A 9,202-nucleotide genomic window follows, 5' to 3' on the forward strand; every position below is an offset into this window, starting at 1 on the left:
GTCAGACCCGCCTGCTGATCTTGGAGAGCCTCCCAGAGAGGCGGGAGGCAACTGCAGCTCACCCTGGGGACACAGACACTGGCAGCAGCCAGTTTTGGGAGCTCCGTCTACCACAAGGACACTGGTGCTGGCAAACACCATTTTGGAATCCTTCTAGCTTATTAGCACTGAGACCTACCAGCCTGTCAGCACCAGTAAGTACTCAGACAACTCAGGACAAGCAGCTGGCCAGGTGGAGACACAGCCTTACCCACCAGCAGGCTGGCTGCCTTAAGACCCCCAAACCTCCAGCCACCCCAGAACCAGGCCCCCTCCACCAGGGCGCCCAGAACCTGGCCCTGCCCACTAATTCACTGGCACTAGCCCTGAAACCACCCCCCCCCACAAGGCCCTGCAGCCAGCCTTTGATACCCTGCCCTGCCCACCAGCATGGCAGCACCAACTCCTTCAGCCCCATGGCCCTGCAGCCAGAGACCACAGGATACTATACATAGAAGATCCTAAAGATACCACCAAGAAACTACCCAAACTCATCAATAAATCAGGCAAAGTTGCATGATACAAAATTAGTATGCAGAAATCTGTTGTGTTTCTGTATACTAACGATGAACTATCATTAAGGAAACAATCCCATTTATAATTGCATCGAAACAAATAAAATACCTAGGAGTAAATCTAACTAAGGAGGTAAAAGACCTATACTTGGAAAACTGTAAGACATTGACTGAAGAAGTTGATGACACAAACAGATGGAAAGATGTACTGTGTTCATGGATTGGAAGAATTAGTATCATTAAAATGACCATACTACCCGGGGTAATCTACAGATTCAATGCAATCCCTATCAAAATACCAATGGCATTTTTCACAGAACTAGAATAAATAATTGTTCATCTACCCCTGTAAACAAAATTACCTCATGCTGCCCTATATACGTCCAGGACCCACAACTGTAAAGTATCTTTATGTAAAACAAAAAAATAGGGAATTCCCTGGCAGTCCAGTGGTTAAGACTAGGTGCTTTCACTGCTGTGGGCCCAGGTTCGATCCCTGGTTGGGGAACTAAGATCCCACAAGCCACATGGCATGGCCAAAAATAAAGAAAGAAAGAAAATATTTTTTTAAAACCCCAAAATAGATATAAAATTTTTCAAAATAAAAAATATACAAATAAATTTAAAATATTAAAAAATCAAATTTAAGAAAAGCTTTGGCAGTGGTACAGATGGTCATTACAGTCTTGGCTGTGGAGTCAGATGACCCTCACATCAAGTTTCTGCTTAACTATTAACGTGGGTAGGTCATTTCAGCATTTTGTGACTTTAATTTGTTAATCCGTCAAATGGGGTATCAAATGACAAAAATGATACAATTTAGTGATGAGCGCAAAGTCCTTTATTTGAGGGAAAACAATCCATGGATTGGGAGTGTACGGTGCCTCACAAGCAGTGGAGCACTTTTCCTGAGGGGTTTTGGCAAGAGCAAGTTTTATAGAGCATTAGGAGAGGCAATGCAGAAACAGGGCATGTTTGGCTAGGAGTCAAGGATTTCCTGGTAAGGCTAGCAGTGTGTTTTCTTAGGTAAGATGAGCTAGCTAAACTTGACTAGGGGGACTTCCCTGGTGGTACAGTGGTTAAGAATCCGCCTGCCAATGCAGGGGACACGGGTTCGAGCCCTGGTCCGGGAAAATCCCACATGCTGCGGAGCAACTAAGCCCGTGTGCCACAACTACTGAGCCCACGTGCCACAACTACTGAAGCCCGCATGCCTAGAGCCTGTGCTCCGCAACAAGAGAAGCCACCACAATGAGGAGCCCGAGCACCACAAAGAAGAGTAGCCCCCGCTCGCCACAGCTAGAGAAAAGACCACGCGCAGCAACGAAGACCCAACACAGCCATAAATAAGTAAATAAATAAATAAATAAATATTTTTTTTAAAAAAATGAAGTTGACTTGGAGGATAGTGACTGGTGTATGTTAGGTTTCCTAGACAGTGAGGTGTTTCCTGTAAGTGTGGGGTGGCATAGGTTTAGATTTGCGTATGGGCCCCTGGATCTGCCTTCATTTTGTGGGTGCCAATATACAAATTTCCTTTATCAGAAGGAAATGGTACCTATCTCTTCTCAGATTTGTTCTGAGGACAAAATAATCATAAACATCCTGATTACTTTAAAGCTATAGGAATAAATGTTTTTAACAAAAAAGCTATAGGAATTTATTTTTATTATATCATCAGCAGTTAGCCAAACTGTGCTTGAAGGCTGCAAGTTAGTCAACTGACCCTCTCTCTGAATCCTGGTTTACATCTGCAAGAATGTTGGCTAACCATTGTCCATCCATGACAATGAGATTATGGTCTGAGGAGTCATCATTCACTTGCATTAACTGTTATTGACCTATTTTTGTCCATCCACGACAATCAGGTTATGGTCTGAGGAGTCATCATTCACTTGCATTAACTATTATTGACCTATCTCTCTCCCACAGTCTTTGGCCTGTATCCTTGCCAGTATCTCTCAGACACTGCCTGTCATTTGGGGACCTGCTTCATGTTCAGCTCTAAGCCATTGCCCTCAAGTTTTTTCATACACCTGGTTACTCATCTGTCTGTAGCTGAGACAATTTTTTTTGATATCTGTCAATCTTCAAGTAACTCCCCAATTGCACTCTTGTTCTGAGACAAAGCAGGTTCTCGAGCTAGACTCACAAAGCTCCTTCTGGACTTCAGCTTCTGATCAAGATGGAGCAATCTGGGCCAGATTTACACTCCCACATGAAGCAATGAAAAAAAAATGGAAACAGTAGTCTCAAGATGCAAGACATCAGACAGCAAAGAACAGTGATTCTGAGAGATGAGAAACAAGGTGAACACTAGAGTATCCCAGCTTACTACCTTGAGAAAGTTTCCAGGCCACAGTGCACAAAGGGAACCCAGGTGTAGACAGGCAGAGTTTCTGTGGACTTATAATATATGTAGAAGTATGATATATGGCAATAATAGCACAAAGGCCAGGAGAGGAAAAATGAAAGTATGCTATTCCATGATTCTTATAATATATGTGAAGTTGTATAATATCAATTGCAGGTAGACTGTGATAAGTTGAAGATGTATCCAGTAAATCCTAAGACAAACACTAAAACAGTAGAACAAAGAGTTATAGGTAATAAGCTCACAGCGGAGATAAACTGTAATCATAAAAATACTCAGTTAATCTAAAATAAGCCAGAAAAAGATGAAAAAGAGAAAAGAATACACATGGGAAAATAAAGAAATCTAATAAAAGATGATGTAATTAAACTTAACCATATCAGTGGTCACATTAAATGGAAATGATCTAAATGCTTCGATTAAAGGCAGAGATTGTCATGCTGGATTAAAAAAAAGCAAGGCCCAGCTACATTCTGCCTACAAGAAACCTACTTTAAATATAAAGACACAAATAGGTTAAAACTAAAACAATGGAATAAGATATGCCACGATAACACTAGTCAAATGAAAGCTGGAATGGTTATATTAATATCAAAGTAGAATTAGGAGTAAAGAATATTACCACAGGTAAATGAAGTTGTTTCATAAAAATAAAAGGGTCAATTCATCAAAAGGAAATAGTAATCTAAACATTTATGTGCCAAAAAACATAGCTCCAAAATGTATGAGGAAAAACCAAAGGAATGGCAAGGAGAAATAAAATTATGGTGGGAAATTTCAATACTTCTCTCTCAGTTACTGACAGAGCAATCAGATGGAAAATCTGGAAACATGTAGAAGAATTAAACAACACTATGAACCAACTTGACCTAATTGGCATTTGTAGAAGACTGTACCCAACCACAGCAGAGTATATATTTATTTCAAGTGTCCATGGAACATTTACCTACATAGAACATATACTGTGCCATAAAAGAAGTCCCAATAAATTTAAAAGGATTTAAACCATACTCTTTGACAATCATGGAATTAAACATCAATAACAACTATCTTGAAAAGCCCTGTGTATTCGGGAAGTAAGTAATATGTTTCTAAATAATCCATGGGGGGCTGCCCTGGTGGCGCAGTGGTTGAGAGTCCGCCTGCGGATGCAGGGGACACGGGTTCGTGCCCCGGTCCGGGAAGATCCCACATGCCACGGAGCAACTAAGCCCGTGAGCCATGGCTGCTGAGCCTGCGTGTCCGGAGCCTGTGCTCTGCAATGGGAGAGGCCACAACAGTGAGAGGCCCGCGTACCGCAAAAAAAAAAAAAAAAGAAACTAGAAAAAGAGCAAATTAAACACAACATAAGGAGAGGAAACGAAATAATAAAGATTGGAGCAGACATAAATGAAATGTGAAACAACAACAATCACAACCAGAACAATAGAGGAAAAGTCAATGAAACCAAATTCTACTGGTTCTTTAAGATCAATAAAATCGATAAACCTTTAGCCAGACTTATCAGGAAAAAAGGAGAGAAGACACAAATGACACGAATGAGAAAAGTTATAACACTACAAATTCCACAGATACTAAAAGGACAATAAATAGATATTATAAACAAATGGGAATTCCCTGGCTTTCCAGTGGTTAGGACTCAGTGCATTCACTGCCAGGGGCCTTCATTTGATCCCTGTGCTGCACAGCCAAAAAAAAAAAAAATTATAAACAAATGTATTCCCATGTATTTGACAACTTAGAAAGACAAAAATGACCAAAGCTCCACCAGTTATTAGATTGAAACCTTCAAGAAGTTAACTAAAATGTCTAAGTCTCGGTCTTGGCTTCTTTGTCTGTAAAATGGTAGAGTTGTTGTGTGGAGTAAATACACGTGAAGTTCTTAGCTGCGATTATTTTTATTTGCACCACCATCATCATCCGGAATTCAGACTTGCAGAGCAAATGAGGATCTGGATGGGACTGGGAAGAAACCATGTGATCCACAATCATCTACTTAGGAGCTCATTGACTTGGTAAGCCACGCTCTTTGAACTCTGATCTTGTTTAATCTTACCTTTATTTATTTATTGGCCGTGTCACGCAGCTTTCGGATCTTAGTTCCCTGACCAGGGATAGAACCTGTGTCCTCTGCAGTGGAAGTGCGGAGTCCTAACCACTAGATTGTCAGGGAACTCCCTTACCTTTTTATTTGAAAAAATTATCCTGCTCACTAGAGAGTACTTACTGGTGCCTTGTGCATTAAAAGTCTGACTAATCAATACATTGTGCTGATAAAAGGGTTTGTCATTTAAATAACTGGAAATTTCAACAATTAAGAGTACTCAGGGAAAATTTTTTAATGTTTAAAATCTTTTAAAACATTCTGTGTACATTCCTGGAATGTTTAAATTCATGTTTAAATTCATTTAAACATAAATGTTTAAATTCATTTAAAACATTTTGCTAACCTATGACTCAGAGTGCAATTTAAGAAACTACTAATCAAATGATCAGGTATGTGGGTTTGTTTGCCTTCTGTGTATCCTTTTCCAACTGGGGTTCCTCAGCTGAACCACTAAACACAGAAAATAGTGGAGTGATTATTTTCTCAAGGAGAAGTGACTAGTACCACTCTAGATGCATAGGAGAAAGGTTAATTCACTACATAGAGTGGATGTCTTAGGATATCAGGACTTAAGTTCCCTGCAAAACTCCAGTTGAAAAATGCTGATTTACAGAAATGAGACACCATTCACCTACATCACAGGGACTCTCTGGGCATTACCTAGATAAAGCCTGCTGAACTCTCATGAGAAGGAAACTTAATACTGTATTCTAAAGTAATACTGAGTTTGTGATTCATTATGATTATGCTGAAACTTTAAAAGATAAAGAATCTCAGACTTCCCTGGTGGCGCAGTGGTTAAGAATCCACCTGCCAACACAGGGGGCACGGGTTCGAGGCCTGGTCCGGGAAGATCCCACATGCCACGGAGCAACTAAGCCCGTGCGCCACAGCTACTGAGCCTGCACTCTAGAGACCGTGAGCCACAACTACTGAAGCTGGTATGCCTAGAGCCCATGCTCTGCGACAAGAGAAGCCACCACAATGAGAAGCCCGTGCACCGCAACGAAGAGCAGCCCCCGCTCGCCGCAACTAGAGAAAGCCCGCGGGCAGCAACAAAAACCCAATGCAGCCAAAAATAAATAAATGAATAAATAAATTTATTAAAAAAATAAAGAATCTATGTTCACTATTTTAAAAATTGGAAACACGAAAAGTATTGCTCAGAAACATACCACCTGACATAGTCAAATTAACATTTAACATGCATATCCATACTGGTTTTTAAAAAATCATTTTTATGTATTTTTAATACAAGTGATGTTCTAGAAGTTTGAAAATGAATAGCTTTCCTTTTAACATTACTCAGCACAAAGACTTCTGAAGTTCAAAGGGGTTTGGAAGAGGAAACTGAGACCCAGAGATTGGAAATGATTTTTGATTAAGGCAGGGCAGAACCAGGGCTGACGCTGCAAACTTCTGCTGCGTGACCTAGAGAGCTTTGCTCTCCCTCCACTGTGCTGCCCATCATTGAGCTCTGCTAACTTTGGGGTTTAATCGAATTTTTTTTCCTTAAAATATCTTTCCCTTTTCCTGCCAACTATGCTTAAGAGAAATCGGCTAGAAAATAAGGGGAGAGGGAATTTGGTTAACACATTATTTAATTAAGCTCTAATATTATCCATTCAAAACAGCTTTTGAGAACCTGGTTACTTAGATTTTTTTCTGGCTCAACTTTTTTTTTTTTATTAGAAAGGTGGATCCACAGGTCAGATGTAGTGCTAGTGAGTGAAATAAGTGTAATTGCTTTATAACATGTTTTTAATTTAATGTTGAGCAAAGGCCAGTTACCTGATACACAAATCAATAAACAAACAAACAACCAAAGCTGATTGTCAGGTAATGAAAAACACTGCAAGTTGATTGCTGCCTGCCTAGTTTCCTAAGCACAGTGTAGTACAATTTGAGAGAACCTTGAAGCTTTACACAAGCCTTATTGAAATAGCTATTTTGAAATAGTTTAGAGTGGCCTGTAAATGATTTCCGGTAGCCTCTAAATCATGTCAGACATCTCAAAGTGCCTTTCCAAATTCTGATGATGTTTAGCAAGAGTTGAAGATCTGGCCAGAAATACATTGATGGATAGTAAGAAAACCGGGAGGACTAGAACAGTGTGGTTTAAGGGCACCCGGAAGGCTTTCTTGTCCAAAAAGCTCTTTCCCATCACACGTCAGGTGCCTGAAATTCTTTCATTATAGACTAGAGCCAAACAACTAAACAACTGTCTTAGAGGGGATTAGTTTTGGGAGCCTAGGTGAGGGGACCAAAAGGGAAGCAATTGCTATGAAGGGCAGGTGGCTTCACTAGGTGGTCTCTCGAGGTCCTGTCCAGCTCCATGGAGACAAAGGTGTAAAGGCTTTTGTCTGAAGTTTATTTTCCTTCTAAATGCGGTTCACTTCTAAAACAAGTCACTTTTTTTTCCCCAATAGAGGTTCACTTGGTTTACTACATCTCACAGTGCTTATGTAAAAATGCTACGCTTGACAACTCCAACTGTTCAAATGTACCGCTCCATGAGTTCAGTGTTTGATCTGAGTTTGCTTTCAAGTGAGAACTACCTTACTATTTTCAAAATGAATGCGTTTTAGTAAAAAAATAATTTCATCCCTATATGAATGACTCATATCTCAAAAGCCTTAAATTGCTCTCCTGAATCCTTAAAGCATTAGAACAAAATCTATCCTTAGCAATTCTAACAGTGTCCTAACCTTCAGCTACAATAGGGAGAAAGTAGATCAACATCACAGCCTTACAGGGTTAGAATGTGACCTGTGGTCCTTTATAACAGTGTTTTAATAGTATATGTTCTTATCTGTCTTCACCCAGCTTTGATGCTTTCTTAAGATGTGAAGGCATGGATTTCAAGTGACCCATTTAAAAATATAATGAGTTACAGTCTAGTTATGTTCAAAATGTCTGGCAGTGCAGACTTAAACTAGTAGTGAAGACAGACAGAATGAACCACTTTAGGAAAAAGGGAATATAAGAATAGTGAATGTGTCAGTGAGGGGCTTGCAGTAGTTGAAATTATGCCACTTGTAAACCATTACCAATATGCCGTATTAGGACAGCGGGCATTGTGGTGGTTTATGTTTCCTCTCTGCTTGCCGAGCTTTCTTTTAATGTTCTTATAACATTTTTGTCAGTAGCTATGTTTGTATGTATGTAAATACATCCTACCTTGATTCGTACGGATACGGTGATACTGTTTTTGCAAATTACACTTTTAAAAGTTGTCAGCAGCAGGGCGAGAGAGAGTCATGGACATATACACACTAACAAACATAGTAAGGTAGATAGCTAGGGGGAAGCAGCCGCAAGGCACAGGGATATTAGCTCGGGGCTTTGGGACAGCCTGGAGGGGTGGGATGGGGAGAGTGGGAGGGAGGGAGACGCAAGAGGGAAGACACATGGGAGCATATGTATATGTATAGCTGATTCACTTTGTTATAAAGCAGAAACTAACACACTATTGTAAAGCAATTATACCCCAATAAAGATGTTAAAAAAAAAAAAAAAAGTTGTCAGCAGGAAGGCGTTGGGATGGCAGTTGAATGAGGACTAGTTTGAGAAATCTGGGGACCTGGACTTTTAACCTCAGTTCTGCCACCATGGTCAAATGATGTCTCCGCTCTGTGCCTTGGCTTTCCCATAGGTAAAATGAAGAGGGTGGACAAGACAGTCTCCAAGGTCCCTTTTTAGCTGTCAGTCCTTTGTCTTTTTTCTATCAACATGTATTTACTGATTACTCCATTTAAGCTCGAAGTACTTAAGATTTTAAAAGGTCCCTTTAAGTTTAAAGTTGATATCTACCATAATTTTTGTTTGTTTGACTTGGAGCAGGAAAATAAACGCTATGCTTTTTTTTTTTAACATCTTTATTGGAGTATAATTGCTTTACAATGGTGTGTTAGTTTCTGCTTTATAACAAAGTGAATCAGTTATACATATACATATGTTCCCATATCTCTTCCCTCTTGCGTCTCCCTCCCTCCCACCCTCCCTATCCCACCCCTCTAGGTGGTCACAAAGCACCGAGATGATCTCCCTGTGCTATGCGGCTGGTTCCCACTAGCTATCTATTTTACGTTTGGTAGTGGATATATGTCCATGCCACTCTCTCACTTTGTCACAGCTTACCCTTCCTCCTCCCCATATCCTCAAGTC

This window comes from Phocoena sinus, chromosome X, assembly GCF_008692025.1.
Source record: "Phocoena sinus isolate mPhoSin1 chromosome X, mPhoSin1.pri, whole genome shotgun sequence".
NCBI classification, from domain to species: Eukaryota; Metazoa; Chordata; class Mammalia; order Artiodactyla; family Phocoenidae; genus Phocoena; species Phocoena sinus.